Source organism: Glycine soja, chromosome 3, assembly GCF_004193775.1.
Source record: "Glycine soja cultivar W05 chromosome 3, ASM419377v2, whole genome shotgun sequence".
In the NCBI taxonomy this organism is placed as follows: Eukaryota; Viridiplantae; Streptophyta; class Magnoliopsida; order Fabales; family Fabaceae; genus Glycine; species Glycine soja.
This window is the reverse complement of record NC_041004.1, coordinates 6,637,104-6,656,823: the sequence shown is the minus strand read 5'-3', so window position 1 is coordinate 6,656,823 and position 19,720 is coordinate 6,637,104. Positions and strand designations below refer to the sequence as shown.

The 19,720-nt window shown below is 33.4% G+C and overlaps 1 pseudogene; it reads right to left on the bottom strand.

Moving 5' to 3' along the window:
• Positions 1 to 3,478: 3,478 nt before the first annotated feature.
• LOC114404883 lies at positions 3,479 to 10,296 on the bottom strand (annotated as a pseudogene).
• Between the last annotated feature and the right edge of the window lie 9,424 nt (positions 10,297 to 19,720).

The following is a 19,720-nucleotide window of genomic DNA, read 5'->3' as shown; positions in this document are numbered from 1 at the left end:
TATAGTTGCTTGTGAGTTTTTCCATAATTTATTGAGTATTATAATTTAATATAGATATATAAGTATTTTAAATAAGAATTCACTCCAATACTAAAATTATTACAATGAGTACTTAAATTAATATTATGAATCCTATCATTCTTAAAAATATATTATTTGTGATAATATATTATTAAATAATTTTAGTATGTTGGTTAAAATTAAACAATGTATGTAAACAAGTTAAAAACGCTAGACAGTGCTCCCACCACTGATTGCATACCGAGTAAATTTCAAAAGCGAATTTTAAATTAAGAATGCAAGTAACACGTGAACATTGGCGTGTTTAGAATTTTTTTTAGTATTTAAGCTTTAGTAGTTGGTGTAAATTATTTTAGGGTTAATTACTTTTTGGTTATTGAATGTATAAATCAATAATAATTTAATCTTAAAAAATAAAAATAAAAATTTAATTCTTGAATGTATAAAAAGTGTTACACCTTAAAATAAGTTTAACAAATAGCATGTCAAACTTAAACTTTAAATTATTTAAGATTTATTATATATTTTTTTATCATCAAGTCAATTGATGCAGGTTTACTCTATCAAGCATGATATCACATATGCGAAGTGTCTCGTGCCAGGTTTGCTATTAGCCATTAGAAAAGTAGTGCGCCTCAAGGTAGCCACTCACTCATATCAAGTCTTAAAGTCTCAGTAATTAGTTTTTTATATCATTTCCTTGCAGAATTTGGTATATGGCTTCGAGAAGTTCATTTGAAAATAGTCAACCTCTTCAATCTTATTGTCAAAAACTTTAACTTGGTTGAACTCAAGGGACCTTGCACACTAGTTTGTTGGCAAACATTATGTAGAAGGTTTGAAAAGAAGTAACAAAAGAAAAACACGTCGTCCCCAAATTGCTTTTTAACGGCCCAATTATTCAATCATGTTTAGCACCTGAACTGTGATTTGATGATTTTATATTTTTAAAATAAATTATTTTGTATATCCAATTAGAATTCAGATCTCATGATGTCTAGACAGTGTACCCAATTTAGTTGCTTAGACTTCTTCGACACCTTGAAATTGTTGAAATTAAGCAAGTTATGCTGCCTTCTTCTATGTAAATGGTGCCATTTGATTTATGTAGCCAACTCCATTCATTGGTAAAAGGGTTGATGCTATTGTTGTTTTTAATCTCTTGCTAAAGAATTTTTTTGAGTTGCTTTGCTATAGTGGATTTCAACTTCTTTGCACTGGTTGCCTATAGTGGATTTACAAATGAACATCATGGTTCTTTGCCATAATGCTCTATGTTTTTTCATTAAATTGTGAGTTATGTTTCATTCTGACTTGTCCTTTTTTGTTACAGGTCAAACAGGATGCAACCATGCAGCAAACAGAAGAAATATATGTTGATCAAGAAGACCATAGAATGTAATAATCTTCAGGCTAGTTCCACTTTAAACCCTTCATCAAATTTACAGGTACTATGATTTTCACACCTTATTTTTCTTTCCTTTTTATGGTACTACCATGGTCTGCCCTGCTTTAGGTGGCTTTGGAGCTGGGATCATTGCTCTTAAATATCCTGTAATATTGTATTGGGGTTTCACAAATGTGAAAGAAATTCTACGTACCGGAAAGAGTGCTTCAGCTCCTAGAATATGGCTTTTGGCTCAATTGGTAGCTGCTAAGGTTATTGCAATGGCTCTGGGCTAGTAGGTGGTCTTTATGCACCGAGTTTAATGATAGGTTTGTGAACCAAGCCCATAATTCATATGTATTTGAGACCAAGAAAATGTGTACTCTATTGTTGTTGTAAAAAAAAAGTTATATTATTTACCTGATTTTATATAATACAATTTTTTTTATCAGATCACTCTTTTGTTTTTCATAGTTGTTAAAAGATTTGTACAATCAGCAGTAAAAAAAAATATTTGTACAATCTTGCTATATAAAAAATTATTTGTCTAAAGTTAACTCAGGATATTTGTAATTGGCCTTTGATTTTGAAATAGTTTCTTTTTTACTTCTCCTCTGTATAATTTGGATATTTTGAATGAACTATGGGTTTTTTTTTAATACTACATCTTATTGTTATTTATATTTATTAATCCACAAATGCTAATTCATTATCTTTTTGCCTATTTTTATGTGTTTAATTGATTATTTTGTATACAGAATTGCAATGATTAAGGCTTAAGGAATTGGATCTCAACAAACATAAATGAGATAAAAAAAAGAGAATTAAAAAAAAAATCTTTCTAAGGCGGTTCTTCATAGACCCGATGTAGAAAGAACTATATTCTAAGACAGTCCTCTCAATACACCCGTCTTAGAATGTAATATTTTTTAAAACGGTTCTACGTAGAACTGATGTAGAAAGAACTATATTTTAAGACGGTCCTCTTTATACACCGTCTTAGAATGTAATATTTTCTAAGGCGGTTCTACACAGAACCGATGTAGAAAGCAATACTTTCTAAGACGGTTCTACGTAAAACCGATGTAGAAGGTAATATATTCTAAGACGGTTACCTCAAAACACCCGTCTTAGAATGTTAATACATTCTAAGACAGTCTCCATGAACTGTCGTTGTAGTCCCATCTACTTTTTACGACATGCGTTATAAAGACGGTTGAAAACCGTCGTAAAAAGGGTCTTAGAATCGATGTAGAATCCTCTTTTTGTAGTAGTGAATCTAGCATAAACAATTTTTCCCTTAATTTGGATACCATGTTCATCCCCGCCACATCACTGCGTACGTGCTAGAAGTAAATATAGAATAAACAGTCTTCTCAGAAATAGAACACTTCATAATTTGAGCCCAGGAAATCTACTCCACTTGTATAGAGAACCAGAAACAAACATCATTTCTTTTAGTAGAAATTGAAATCTTCCACAAACAAACTTCTAAAAATTGGGATAAATTGGATTTCCCTATTCCAAAAGAAATCCAAATTTCGGTCTTGTATTCCATATTGTTTTCACTTTATTCTTTTCCAATTCAAAGAAATAAATCCAAACTTGAATGAAGATAAACTACAATGTGCACGTAGAAACTCGCCAAAAAGAAATGAATAAATCCCAATTTCTAGATATAAATTCAAATTTCAAACAATAAACAATACATGATCTCACCAAAAAATATATTTATTTTAAGATAACTAGATTAAATTTCAAAAGATCGAAGAATGGCAGCAGACACACACTAAGCAAGATCTGTCATAACAATATTAACTAGCAAAGCGGTTAACGTAATTACCATAATTGGAGTCATGCGTCTCATGCCGCAGGAAATGATCAACATAGGTACATACTTAGACTGCCAAGGTTATCAACTTGTTTGATGACTTCTCTAAAAACGCAGTTGATCCACCTGCCAATTCTATTTAAGCATACTATTCATTTGATTGATCAATTGTCAAGTATTTGGGTTACACATATCTTTTTCACTTCAAAGGATTAAAATTAAGGGCATCAGAATCAAGCTCAAGTTGGACTCCCTTCTTTAGCAATCAGATTTAGAGCATTAATAGTAGCCACCAATCTACATGTAAAACAAGTCATCCACTGCCCAAAGCAATCTCTATACAAGCAACAATACAAGATTTGCAGCAACCATAAGAATCAATTGGGACCTGACATTCTTTCACCATCTTTAACCTTGATTTTTCTTATTTTCTGAGTTTGCATTACAAAAGTATTCACATGATAAGAACTTATTCAATAAGCGCTTAATCAAGCCTTTTTTTGAAACACACCTTAAGTCATCTATGGATTCCACTTGAGGGGAGAACGACCTGACAACACATGCATTTTCATCACAGATGGAAACAATTGCATTCTTATTTGATGCATGACAATGCTCCATTATGTCATTTGTTGGCTTATATTTGGATTCTACTTGAAGAGAGATGGTCCCAACAACACATTCATTTTCATCACCACTAGAATCCATTACATCCTTATTTAGTGCACGGGAATGCTCTACTTTTTCATTCATTGGTTCATATATGATAAATTGTTGTCTTGTAAACAATTAATTTGCCCCAGAAGACAACAACAATTTGCACTTTGTTTCCAGGCTCTATTTTTGATAGTACCCCCTGCCACTCCTCATCTTCAAAGGAGACTAATGCATTTCTCTTATAAAGTTGAATGATGGCCTTTGTGTGATTTATCACCAACAAAATTTTCAAACCATCTGAAGTTATATTTTCTGGGGAAGAATAATGGACATGGAACATCATTTTCTTCAAGTTACGCCCATTCACTTGAGGTATTTCAAAAGTCAGGGATGAACCTTCACTGTTGAAGGTTAACCAATCTGGATAGATATCACCGGGGAGCAAACAACCACCACCACCATCTCTAGTAGTCATATTCTGTAAAAATGAAGATATATGCTCAAAAGTTTATCAATCAATGTATTAGTACCACCATATAATTAATTCAAGAATTTAAGATATAACAAGATAATAACTCATTTTCTCATCATTTAAAATTATGATCTTGATTACCCAAAAACTACTCAGAACAATCGTAAGTGTGAAAAGTAAATTGTTAAATTATGCATAAATATATTTGCTTGGATAATTTGAACAAAATCCATTGGTCCAAGTAAGAGTTCCTTACCCGTAACAAAATAAACATAAAATGAATAAAAAATAGTTCTATACCAACAGAAAACACAACGAAAAGTGAGAGAACATTTTCAATTTAATATTGAATTTTATATCGTGACAATAATAAATTGTACCTCACATTAAAGTATATATATATTTTTAAATTACGTAGCTTTAAATTAAATATGCACTTTGAATATGATAGCAGTTATTGATTAAATAAAGTATATACAAAAAAAAATGTTACTAGTACTACACTTAACTAATGTAAAATTCAGATTTATGTTGGATTTCGTGCTCTTACCGCAATGACAGATTGACTAACACATGATTAGAAGATAGTTTTAATTACTAAATACTCGTATCGTAACTTTTTTTCTTAATTGGGTATTACTAACAAAGTGTTCCTTTCAACAAGACTATATTTTTTAATTTATCCTTCCAGGTATAACTAATTCCTAAACACAATTACAAAAGTAATTAAAGCCAAGACAACTACTAATAGCAAAATATATGATGATTGTGTCAAAAAAATCTATGTTGGTGTATGATCATTTTAAAATGACATGTTTATATATATATATATATATATACACCAACAACGTATAATAGTATACACTTCCACAAATAATTGATATATTAAAAATAGTTCTATTGACAAAAGATGAGGAAATTAGATACTTAAGAGAGAAATTAAGGGTAAAACCTGAAAAATTCTCTGTTTCAGAATATTGGTGACTTGACAACTCATTCCCATTTGAATTAAAAGTGATCTCCTGAAATTTTTTGATCCTAAGTTGTGTACTTGATTGTTGCATTCAATTAATGTTAAAACATTCATGTTATGCATTTGCGATGTGGCTGCAGTTGATTCCAATTCTTCAAAATTTGTGGCATATAAAGCATCCAAAATATTTGCAGCATCTAGAGAAAGTTGAAGTTCTGAGCCACACTCTATATAGAGACTTTGAAGCAGTGGAAGGTCCTTAGAAATATATGATAGATGATTGGAACTACTATTTGGCACGTCTAAAGAAACGAGAGATGACACATCTAGAAATGTTTGATCGCGGGATGAGAGACTATTTGTTGGTGACATCCAAGACCAAATGATTGAAGGAAACACATCACGTGAGAATCCTTCATAGCTGCACAAAGAGATATATCCAATTCTTTTTTATCTAACTATTGAAAATGGCACTCTTGGTATTGCAGTCTTATCCGCAATAAGGGTTGTCAAACACTCCATTTGTTCCAAATCCTCTTCTAACTTGTCAATCTTTAAACATCCTGAAAAAATGAGTGCTTTAAGAGATTTCAACTTATAGATACTTCTTAGAAGCTTACGAAGGCTAATACAATTTTGAAGATTTATTAGAAGAACTTTATTGAGATGTCCAATGGTATAGGAAATCTCGGACAACCTTGGACAATCTACGAGTAATAGCTTTTCCAGATTAGGCAAATTTGAAAAGTCTGGAGTCTGAGTTAAATAATGAGAATGACCGAGATTAAGAATTTTCAACTTCTCCATTACCTACAAGTAAAAAACAAGCATACAATAGAGAAAATTAAAGTTAGAGATAAAACTCAAAACATAAATAGAAGCAATTACATTGTGTTATGAGCATCTCAAGTAGAAAGTGAAATATTTATACTTGTGTAATGCCATTTCTTAGTGCCAATATATTTTATATTTTTATAAAGGTTTACTTTTTCTTTTGAAGTCATCCACCCCAAGGATATATATATATATATATATATATATATATATATATATATATATGGATTTCCTAACACATACCATTGTTTTTTATTAGTATGAGTACGTTAACAAGCTACATAATTGATGTATTTTAAGACACATTCATTAGTTATAGTTTGTTAGCTCACTCATTAAAAAAATAGAAATGAGTACATTAGTCAATTCCACAAGTATTTACTAACACACATCTTTATTTTTTAATATAAGTGCATTAGCACATTACACCATTATGTATTTTAAGATATTCTTTAATTATAGTTTGCTAACACATTCATACTAAGAAATAAAAGTGTGTGTGTTAGCAAGACGTAGACCATGAGAATAATTAATAACAATCACTATATTATAATTAAAAATAATAGTTGATTGAGATTAAAATATTTTAAAATTAAAATTAAAATCTAATATAATTATTAGATCTTTAAAAAATACATCAAACAAATCACGTCCTAAAGTATCTCAATTATCATTAACAATAATTGAAATATCGTAGTATGTGATTTGTTTGATAATTCTTATAAGAATTTAACGATTATATCATATTTTAATTTTAATTTTTATATATTTTAATCTCAATCGTCTATTATTTTTAATCATATTTTAATAATTATTCTTACGTAAAAAATTATTCTAAGAGGAGTTGTGCTCTCTCTCTATATAAGTTGTTTATAAGCATTTTATGGCTTCTTTGATCAATTAGTAAAAATTGCAACTCCCACCTTGCCTCTCCTTTGTTTTTATTATATTTAATTATTTGAAGAGGAGGTCATAAGCTCCGTCTCTTATGTTTTAACAAAAAAAACTATAATGTAAGTTCATAATAAACATACAAAATCTATTTGATTAGATAATAGATAATCTTAAAAAATTTGAATTTTGAATTACATTGAGTGTAAAACTTTTAATTTAATGTATCAAGGTTTTACTCTTATGTAATGAAAAAAGACTTTATTGTTGTTATACCAAAGTTTCATACATACAATCATTATCAAGAATTTTGAATTTTTATATGATGTGGCAATGCAATTTTTTTATATTGCTTATGCATGTTGAGGATATCACTACAAGAAGAAAATATTTGTAAACTTTAGCATTGGAATTAAAGTTCTGATGCATCATTAAATGGTGGTATCACAAGTAAAGAACAAAATAGCCATAAAATTTAACACCAACACTACAATGCCTACACTATCTATTGTAACATAGCATTGAATTAATTCAGGTCAAATAATCGCTATAGATTGCATATAAATTTATTTGTGTCAGCTATGCCAACACAAAAATGGGGATGATTCAAGGTTTAGATTTGTGCTTGCATGGTCTAACCTACACTATTAGCACCAATTAAGTCAACACTAAAATTAACATAATCTAATTTGACACTAATAAATGTCGTCTAGTAAATACCACAAATACAAATAGACTCTTAATAGTGTCTAATATAAGTCAACTTAGTTGGCACTATTTAGTGTTGGCTCAAGCACAATTTTTTTTTACTAAATGTTCATTTAGACTCAATTTTTGTGGTTTAGCATCATTTTTTTTTGCTAAATGTTCATTTAGATATTTTAGGATATGAAAAAAATAAATGTTGGTATCTTGATCATTTCCTCTTTTAGGCTTACTGGTTTACCGTATAAAACGGAGGCTAAAGCTTGTATTAGAATATGAATATATAAACCTTTATTTTATTTAGACTTAATTATCAATTCGGTCTCTTTATTTATTTAGAATATTCAATTAGGTCTTTTTATTTTTAAAATTTTCAATCAAATCCTTTATTTTTTTTAATATAGTATCAATGTGATTCTTTTCAAAGAATTTGCAACTTAATATTGTCGTTGGTCTCAATCGGACAAAAGAAATCACATTCAGACATTTAAAAAAAATAAAAGACTTGATTGAAACTTTCAGAAATAAAATGACCTAATTAAATATTCTAAATAAATAGAAGGAGCATATTGATAATTAAATTTTTTATTTAAACTTAAACTTTTACAGAAAGTACTAGCAATATAAGAGAGGCTGAGAAAAACATAGATGAAATTTGTCTAAGAGTACTATATAGTGAAATAGTATTAATATTTGAGACAATTTAAATTACATCGATAAAGAAGAAGGAAAGAAATACTCATGAATTGCAAAAAACTAAATTAATATCTGGGCTTCTTTCCACAAAAGATTAACATTGTTGTTTTCTAGCTCAATGGAAACTAGACTTCCTTGATAAAGGTTTGTTGGTATGCATGCTAAAGGAAATCCATGCCAACTAAGCCATCTAAGATCTTTGGAAAGATACTTGAAATCTCCAACCAGTTGTACACCAGCAAGTTGAAGCAACCTGAGTTTTTTCATCTCCTTAAAAGCTTTAGTGCTCAAACATTTTGTATTATTTCTTGGTAACTTCAAAGCCAGACCCTCAATAGCTTTTGTTCCCTATGATAGAAAAAACGAAAGGGTAAAACATGCGTAGCTAAAAAGATGTATGGTAGTTAAAACTCTTGTGAGAAAACCCATCATTTGTTTTAGGAGCTAAGAAGCAAAAACCAATTCACAACCAAACCAATTTTCAAAATTCTTGTGACAATCAATCGCACAAATGAATATTAAGAACTGACTCATAAATGTGTTAGTTGTATCCATTAGCTTTGGATATTTTAAATAAAAAAATAAGAGATGGAAGTCTTACAGTTTCTTTTGATAATACATCAAGCGCATCTTCATGAAACCATAACCTACTACACTCCTCAAGCTCCATTGGTGTTTCTGAACGAATGATTTCTCTTCCCATGTCTCGCAGCAAATCATGCATTCCAAGCTTGTTCTTATAATCTACAGTTACAAGGCTTCTTTCTACCAAGACACGTATTCCATTTTCTGCACAAAGCCCACAACCATTTAAGATATGTATAACATCATTCCAGTCCATTCAGATAAAGAAACAAGCTATATCAAGGAATATTCCTTTCTCTGTATCATCAGTTAAACCATCATAGCTTATTTTTAATTTCTCTTGTACTTCATCATTAGGAATTTTCTTGAGTTTCTCCAATACATTCTTCCACTCTATTACCTCCATATCAAACAAATAGGACCCAAGGACTTCAAGAGCTAGTGGCAATCCCGCAGAATAAGCAACTACATTTCTAGAAAGTTCAATAAAATCTTCTCTTGGACTTGCTTGCTTAAATGCATGCCAACTAAAAAGCTCAATAGATTCATCTTCATCCATTCCTTTCATTCTGAACACTTTGTCAACTCTTCTCCCTCTAAGTATATGCATATCTCTAGTTGTGATGATTATTCTACTCCCTGAACCAAACCATTCACGACTTCCACACAAAACATTCAATTGATGCAATTTATTTACATCATCAAGTATAAGAAGTACCTTTTTATGGCGAAGTCGTTCTTTTAACATAACTTTTCCTGATTCAACATTATGTATCTTTGTGTTTGTTTCCTTTTCGATATCAAATAGAAGTTGTTCTTGTAGATATACTTGACCAGCATCTTGCTCCCAAATTTCCGTAATACGTGCGAGGAAGCTTTTTCCCTCAAAATTGCGGCCAATCTTGTTGTAAATGGCTTTTGCAATAGTTGTTTTACAATTGCCTCCCATCCCCCACATCCCGAGTAGTAGAACATCGTTTGATTGTTTTTGGCCTAATAGTTCAATCATTTCCTGGACTCGTGGTTCTACGCCGACTGGATTATCAGCAACGAACAACTCTGTCTTGTCTAACAAACGCTTAACATTTTCAACAATAGTTTTGATAGCCTCACTTTCATTCCTATAATAAAAAACATAATAAAAACAAAGAAAAGGTGTGTCCATACATGCATCAAAATTTAAGAGAATCTTGAGTAAAAATATATAATTGTACAAACGTCTGTTCTCCATTAGGTTCATCCATCATTGCATGGTACTTACTAACATTTCTATAGTAGTTCTTAGAGTGTGTCTTATTCTAATTTTATTTTTTGGTTTTGAAATTTTTTTTTGCCGAACATTTGTCAATAACTAATACTTAGAATGGGGGAAAATAAAGTTACCAAAGGAAGAAGATGAAGCAACAAAAATAAGAAATGCTTAAATATAATTTTAGTTCACCTGCAATTTTGGTCCTCCTATATTAAAATAAAAACATTTGGTCTCTTATTTTTAAAAAAAAAAGTCCGCAATTTCTGTATATCTTTGAATTTTGCCTACATTTATTTCATTCACTTTAATTAATTAAAACATTTTTATGGTACCATAAAGGAAGACGTTAGCTCCAGGATTTCATTGAGGATTTCTTAAAATAGATGAGTGAAATATCTTTATTTTAAAATAAATAGACCAAAATTACGAATTCAAAAAAATAAATGGACCAAAATTGTATAAACCAAGAATACGAGTCATTAACTAAAGAGAAAAATCATAAATTGTTCACTTTCGATTTTAAAAACTAAAACCAAGATTATTTTTGAAAATATTCCAAATTACTTTTATCAAACATTTTTTTTATTTAAAAACAAAAAATAAATGTACAATAAACAAACAAGCTCTTGTTTTTGTACTACTTTAAACAATGTTTGCTTGATGATTTCCTAAAAATACAGTTAACCGTCATTATTGATATCTAATTAATTATAAATATTAGTTAATTTGAAATTTATGTTTATAGTGTTTTAATCTCCCTTTGAAGGCTTTGCTAGAGTTTCTCAAGTTGTGAGTAGTAAGGCTTTTCTCAAATCTCAAGACAACTGTTCTTGTCTTTTCTCAGGCCTGCCTACTTGAATTTCACAAAATGATGAAAGATGTTGATTTCGAGGAGGAGGGGGAGATAGTCACAATACCTGAAGTGGGAGAAAGGATTAAAGATGAGGGTTTTTGGTTGGTGGGAAAGATTCATACGAAAGAATCTTCCAATGTGATGAAGGAGTTCAAAACTACAATTGCCCAAGCATTGAAGACGAAAAAGGGGGTGGAGATAAGGAATTTGGAGAGAAACCTTTTAACGTTCAGGTTTCTATCAGTAAACGATAAAGAGGCAGTGATAAAGAGTTGCCCATGAAATTTTGATAGAAGATTGATTGTGCTGAATGATCTTATGCATAATCAGAACCCTAACAAAGTAGACCTACCATGAACTCAATTCTGGGTGCCTGTCTATGAAATCCCATTAGGGTTCTGTACTAAAGAAATAGAAGAAACTATTGGAAACACTTTGGGATCCTTTATCAAATGGGACCAGTTGGAGGAATATCGAGTGGGAAAGTCCATGAGGGTTAGGATTTTGATGGATATTACTAAGCCACTCCGAAGAGGTGTGATGATGAAAATAGGAGTTAAGGAGGCAAGGGAGATTATTTTCAAATATGAAAGGCTTGGTAATATTTGCTACATGTGTGGATTTCTGGATCATCTTTTGAAGGAATGTGAGGATGATGAAGATGTTGATATCGATAACCTTTCGTAGGAACCATGGCTGAAGGCGTCTCCTGTACATCAAAACGAGGCTGCAGGAGTCTGATATGAAGAAATTTTTGTGAAGGTAAAACGTGTTATTATGTTTGAAAATAAGGTAAAGAAGAGGGGCTATAGTGGAGAAGGAAGCAAAAGCAATGGAGGAAAGTGGGTCTGCACGTGAGGAGGAGGCATAAATGTGGCAGATGTAACTAGAATTTTGAGCCAGTGTCATCTATCATTAGGAGAGGAGGACCAACATTGCCAAGGGGCACCAAACCCGAGGCATGCAAGGAGGACGTAGAAGAGACATATCGTGAAAAGCATGAAGTGGAAAAGGATGAAGAAGGTCATAGCGAAGTGAGAAGTAGTGGACATGCCACAACTGTTGTTATCTGAACCACCACAATAAAAAAAACAAAGTGGAAAAGGATGGCTCGTGAAGGGGAGACTATTGTTGCCTCTGGATCGCATCCAACAGAGAAGAGACACATTGATGATAGGTTGATGAAGAAGGGGACAAGGAGGGACCAAGGGTCTATTACAAATAATCAAAAAAGGAAATGGTGGGCGCTGCTGACCAGCCCCGCCAAGAATCTTGAGGACCTTATGCTGGAACTGCCATTGGCTAAGGAACCCATGGGCAGTGAGAGCTCTTCGTAAGCTCTTATACATTGAAGTTCCCACCATAGCTTTCTTGATGGAAACAAGGAAAAAAACTGCAGAATACATTTTTTAAAGGGTATGACAAGGATGGAAAATTTCCATGGTGTTGATTGTGAGGAATTGCGGATCTAGAGGTTTGGCCAAGACAATTCAGAAGCTTATACAACCATGTTTTTGTATGGATTCCAAGAATAAAACCAGAAGCATCAAATGTGGGATATTATGAAGATTCAGAAACCTCATGATGATAGCCCTTGGATGTGTGTGGGGGATATGAACCAAATCTTTCATGTTGATGAGAAGAAGGGGGAAATGCTCCAAATATTCAAAGTATTCAACAATTTCAAGATACGGTGGATTATTGTGGTTTGGTGGAGCTGCAAGTGGAGGGCCAATGCTTTATGTGGACAAACCAGAGATAGGGGGATGATTTAAGAGAAGAAAAGCTTGATAGGATTTTGGTTAACCATTCTAGGCATGATAACTAGAGGGATAGTTGGGCATCATCGATAGTACGCTTCATCTCAAACCTTAATCCTATTATTCTGCATGCATCAAAATCAAAATTTGATATAGGTTTGAAGCATTTTGGCTTGATGATGTGGAGGAAGGTGAGGAGGCAATAAATGGGATCTAGAGAAATAGGGGTGATGTTACACAAAATATTACCCAGCTAGGGGCAAATTTAGATGAGTGTGGGTCACAAAGGTTTGGAAATTTGTCTCAAAAAATCAAAAGGTTTTGAAAGAAACTGTATAAGATTCAACGCAGACCCTGGGTCAGTTTCTTAACAAACACAAAAGTTAAGATTGAAGGTGAGTTGGAGGAGCTTTTAAGGCTTGAGAAGGTCCTTTGGAAGCAAAGGTTGAAGGTGGAGTGGTTGATGTATGTGGATAGGAACACAACTTTCTTTAATAGAAAAGTATCCCACCGAAAGCAAGTCAATACCATAAAGAAGATTCAGGATGATGATGGAAATGTGTATAGGAATGTAGAGGACATTGGTGAGGTATTAACAAAGTATTTCTCTGATCTTTTTACCTTATCTCCACCTCTCATGACATGACAGAAATTGCAAGCCTTGTGGAGGGGAGAAATTATGGAGAGATGTGATCCTTTGTGGATGTGGAGTTTTCAAGAGAGGAGATTTATGAAGCCTTAGAGTAGATGCACCCCACCAAAGCTCCTGGGGAAGATGGCAATCCAGCTTTATTCTATCAGAAGTTTTGGCATATATTATTAGAGAGGACGTCACAAACATGGCCCTGAATATTTTGAATGGTGATCGACCAAGACCCTTCTGTGATAAATAAGACTCTTATTGTCTAGATTCAAAAGGTGAAAAATCCCTTTCTTGGTGTTTAGAGAAGGAGGAAACAACGATTCATGCTTTGATTGGCTGTGAGGGTGTTAAGAGAATATGGTTTGCATCAAATGTGGGGGTATATCCAAGCTCTTCCATTTCAAATTTCGAGGCTTGGATGAGTGAAATTATAGCTTTAAGCAACCTAGACTTCACAGCAAGGGTCTTAGAATTGATTTGGGTAATGTGGACACTATTAGAAAATACACTTTCAACATCGGTTATTTAGAACATTCTACATCGGTTCTAAAACCGATGTTGAAAGTGTCGATGTTGAATGTATCAATGCAAAACCGATGTTAACATATATATAACAACATCGATTCTCTGAATACCCGATGTTAAACACAATGAACAACAACAAAGAAAGTGTACGCATGATGAACGTTGACATCGGTTTTGTAGTAAAACCGATGTTAACATGTTATATTAACATCGGTTTTCTAGAAAAACCAATGTTAATGTAATATATTAGCATCGTTTTCCTACGATAACTGATGTTAATATATTCCATTAATATCGGTTTTCTAGAAAACCAATGTCAACGTTGATGATGCATACACTTATTTGGTGTAGTTCTTTGTGTATAACATCGGTTATGTGTAGATAACCGATGTTAATATTCAAATGTTCACATCGGTTATTTATAAATAACCGATGTTAATATACAAGAGTTGACATCGGTTATCCACAGATGACCGATGTTAAAATACAAACGCTGACATCGGTTATACACAAATAACCGATGTTAATATACAAACGTTAACATCGGTTGTCTATTACAACCGATGTTAAGGTTCATGTCGACATCGTTTTTTGTAAATAACCGATGTTGTTTATCATATTAACATCGACTTTTGTTAATAACCGATGTTGTTTTCAAGTATTTTTTATATATATACTTTCTGTTTTTACAGTAAACCCAAAATTGTACCTGTCAAATGCAATTTCAAGCTCAATTCACAGCAAATAAACATTTTCTTCTGCTTTCAAGTAGTTTTAATGATAATAAACATCAAATAATTGATTTATCATAAAGAACAATCATCAAATGAATTCAATGTTCATATTACATAGAAAATGTCAAAAATGTTAAACCAAAGTAAACTAAGGAAAAAACCAATGTCCCTAAATCCTAGGCCTGATCTCTAACTCGGAGATAAAACTGTGCCCACTGGATCCGCAATGCCTTTAATCTCTCTGGCTCCAATGGTCTAGGATCGTTAAAATACTGCATGATGAAATAAATCATAATAAGTTAATAATGTAATACAAATTATAAATAAATCGATTTTGTTTGAAATAAACTTACCGCTTCCTAATTATTCCTAAAAGTTCCTAAAATGATGGTGGACATCCAGTGCATCACATAGTAGTCGCACTCAGTACTTCCTTTTTGTCTATTACACTAAATACATAATGAAATTTGGATATTAATTAAACAACTAGTGTACAGACACATAAAGAAATATATATAAGTGGAAGTTTTATGTAAATGACGTATCTTGATGACAATCCACCTAGCAGAAGCCTTTGATTTAGGCTGTGGAGCATCATCAAGACCTTTTAAAGCACTGTTCCAGATGAGTAACAATTAAAAACTGGTGTTGTACGTTGAGGTATTACAATGCAAATGTATTGAAAAGAACACTAACCTATTAATAATCCCCTTAAGGTAGTTGTCTGGCCTGTTATGCAATGAACAAAACCAAACAACTAGGTGTTCCTTGGGCAGGATGACCACCATCTGCCAGTGTCCGTTGCAGTGGAACCTAAAATGGGTTAGTACATTAATTAAATTTAGTTATTTTGTGACTTACCCATTTAGGTAGGCTCCAAGATAGACATCGCGTTGTGAACTCTGCATCCAACTCTTTATGTAACTTTAAGACTCAAACTGCGATTGCCCAGACCTCTAAATTGACTGTGGCTCAAGGAATCCATAGATATCAGAATTCCCCACTCGCATACATGTTTCAGTGAGATGCCTATTTATGTTAAGTGAAAGTTAAATATTTATGAATTGAAAGCAATAACTTAGGTAATTAAAAGTAATATAAAATGACTTACAGAATCCACAACTATAATACTGATATGCTGAGACATTGACCTCTGTGTGCGATTTCGGAGAGGTCTTCGTGCTTTATGTAGAGGGGGAAATTTGGATTAAAGACCACGAACATGGTGGCATCCCATCTAACCTGATAAGGCCTCAAGAAAAGCTCTGGGATGGTCAATGTCATCAGATAAAGCAGATCATCGACCTCCGGATCGGGCTTTGGAGGTGTTTTTGCCAAAGACACAGCTACTTGTTCATGAAACAAAGTTAAATAGCCTAATTTGAGGCACGCTTAATGAAATAGTTTAAAAAGAAGAAACATATAGTAAGGATAATAAGTACCTGCAGTGATAAAGACTTGACCAGATGTGTCGGCCAAGCAAGGAAGGTGTGAAGTGCCTGCCCCACTAAGGAAACCTCATCAGTGGGTACAGGAACTGGAGCATCTGCATCTGTAACCTCCTCCACACTCTCCTTTACTTGGCCAGGCAACAAAGGAATTTTCTCCCACTAGAGGTTTGAGGCAAGGGGACCCCTTAGCCCCTTTACTTTTTAATATTGTGGCAGAAGGCTTGACTGGTATGATGAGGACAACTTTAATCAAAGGTCTATATAGAAGTTATCTAGTAGGAAAGCAAAAGGTGCTAGTAAACATTCTGCAATATGCAGATGATACTGTCTTTATGGGAGAAGCCTTATGGGAGAATGTAATTGTGCTGAAGGCCATGCTTAAGGGCTTTGAAATAGCATCTGGGTTGAAGATTAACTTTTCAAAAAGCAATGTGGGGATATTTGGAGATGATATCAACTGGGTACATGATGCAGCTCATTTTCTCAAGTGTAGGCAGATGGAGACTCCTTTTCAGTATTTGGGGATTCCTATTGGGGCTAAGCCTTCTAGCTGCTTGGTGTGGGAACCACTGATTAAAAAATTTGAAGCAAAACTGTCTAAGTGGAACCAGAAATTTCTATCAATGGCAGGGAAAGTCACCTTGATAAATTCAGTACTAACTGCTCTACCAATATATCTCCTATCTTTTTTTAAAATTCCTTAAAAAGTAGTTCAGAAAGTGATCTCTTTACAAAGGAATTTTCTGTGGGGGGGTTCTCAAGATCTCAAGAAAATTGCGTGGGTGAAGTGGGAGGGCATCTGCCTCCCCAAGGAGGTTGGGGGACTTGGGATTAAGGATATTACTAGATTTAATGTAGCTTTGTTGGGAAGATGGTTATGGGTTTTATCCTCTAATCAAAACCAGCTATGGGTTCGAATTCTAACATCTAAATATGGTGGCTGGGTAGACCTTAATAATGGCAGAGATAGACCTTGGCATTCTCAATGGTGTTGGGATTTAAAATGGAGAAGGAATTTATTTGATCATGAACAGGGTGAAGCTGTGGATTTTATGGAAGTAATTAGTAATGCACAGATCCAGCCTCAAATGCAGACAACTGATCCTTGGGGTTTATACTCAACTAGGTCAGCCTATAGATTGCTAATCACTGCCAACACAAATCTTCCTCAGGCCAACATCTACTAGACAATTTGGAGGCTTAACATCCCCCCAAGAGCTGCGGTTTTTTCTTGGAGACTTATCAAAAATAGATTACCCACTAGACACAATCTCCTAAAAAGAAATGTACCCATTCAGGAACACACTTGCCCTTTATGTGGATCTTATCAAGAGGAGGCTGGTCATTTGTTTTTCAACTGTAAATTGACTAGTGGTTTATGGTGGGAATCCATGAGGAGGAATCGAATGGTTGGACCGCTTGCAGCCTCTCCAGCATCTCATTATGCTCAATTCTGTGATGGCTTTCGAGCTGCGAAAAATCAAAATTGATGGCGTTGATGGTGGATTGCATTAACAAGTTCAATATGGCAGCATAGGAATTTTCTGATATTCCATGGCAAGAGATTTGAACCACCAAAAGTGTTGGAAGATGCTTTATTCCTCATGTGGTCATGGTTAAAGTCCAGAGACAAAAATTTCTATACTTCCTTCAACTATTGGTTGTCCAACCTTGTGGAATATTTTGGCTAATATGGGTTACACATATCTAGCATATGTGGTGGGGCTAATGCTGTTATTTAATTTTGTATTGTAGGGTGGTTATTAGGTGCATTGCACTTATGTATAAATCACCAGCAGTACTTCTGGTGTTGCTGTGTTTATTATGAATAATATATAATATATCTTTGGCCTTTCAAAAAAAAAGTACAAGGGGATTGAATCTAATATATAAAATAACACACCAGTCAATAATATTTATTATTATCATTTGCTATATAAAATAACACACCAGTCAATTTATCTAGAAACAAACAAATTCTCTAATCACACTCATTAAAATTCTGACTTTTCTAATTTTCTTACATTTTATTTTTTGTTGAAATGCAGGTGGCACGCTTGCAGGCACAACTGATGCAGGTAAAAGCTCAGCTGACTCAGAACCTAGTGGAGTCCAGGAACATAGAGAATAATCATCATTTGCAAGGGAATAATAACAATGTTACAGAACAACTAATGAATCATCCATTTTGTCCCACTTACATGAATCCTATATCTCCTCAAAGCTCACTTGAATCAATTGATCACAGCAGCATCAATGATGGAATGAGCATGCAAGATATACAAAGCAGAGAGGATTTCCAAATCCAAGCTAAAGAAAGACCATACAACAACAATGACTTGGGGGAGCTGCAAGAACTGGCACTAAGGATGATGAGGAACTATTAATTATGACTAGGTTAGCACCAAAGCTAGCCTTTTCATTTTCTAGAAGGGTGTTCCTTGATGTTTAGGGGGGCATGGTCTTTTGCTAGTGTTGTATATATAATGAGTGTCATGAAGAAAAACTGGTCATAACTGATAATAAGCCTAAAGTTTAAACTAAGCATTAGGCTTTTTTCTGTTTGTGGATTCAATCCAAAAGAAAATTAATTTTTTGCAGCCTAGCTAGCTGAGTCTCTTTCTATCTAATATATAAAATATTTTTGGCCGTTCAAAAAAAAAATCTCAAGTGGACTGTTGGTGTCTTGTAGGGGATTTTAATTGTATTAGACATCCCTCTGAGAGAATGGGTAGCAATCACAGTAATTCAGACTCTGAAAATTATGGACTGGTGGCTAAAGGATAAAGGGTTCTAGAATTTGGTGAAACTTGAATGGGGTAATTATCACCCTCAGGGATGGGGGGGTTTAGTTCTGAAACAGAAAATCAAGTTCATCAAACAGAGAATAAGGCAGTGGAGTATATCTCAGGGTCATATCAGTACTAGAAAAGTCCTTAACCTAAAGAGGGAGCTGAATGCTTTGGAGGATGGTCTCACTTACAGAATTTTATCTCAAGATGAAGTCAAAATTAAGAAATCACTCTAGGAACAACTCTGGAATGCAGCCTATGCAGTTGAATCTATGTTGAGACAAAAGGCTAGAGTGAGGTGGTTAAAAGAAGGGGACAGCAACTCCAATTATTTCCACAGATTGATGAACCATAGAAGGAGACAAAATGCTATTCAAGGGCTCATCATAAATGGCGTGTGGGTGCATGATCCTAACAGTGTTAAAAATGCAGCTCTTCACTATTTCATAAGTAGATTTGTTGAGGAGAATACTAGTAGGCCAACCCTAGATGGTGTACAGTTCCCTTCTCTTCCTCAAAGAGAAAAGGAGAGTCTTGTAGCTAGATTTTTAGAAGTGGAGATTAAATCAGCTGTGTGGGATTGTGGTGGGGATAAAAATGAAGAAAAGTATACTAATTCATTTTCACTCTATGCTAGAAATCTACCAAAACATGCACA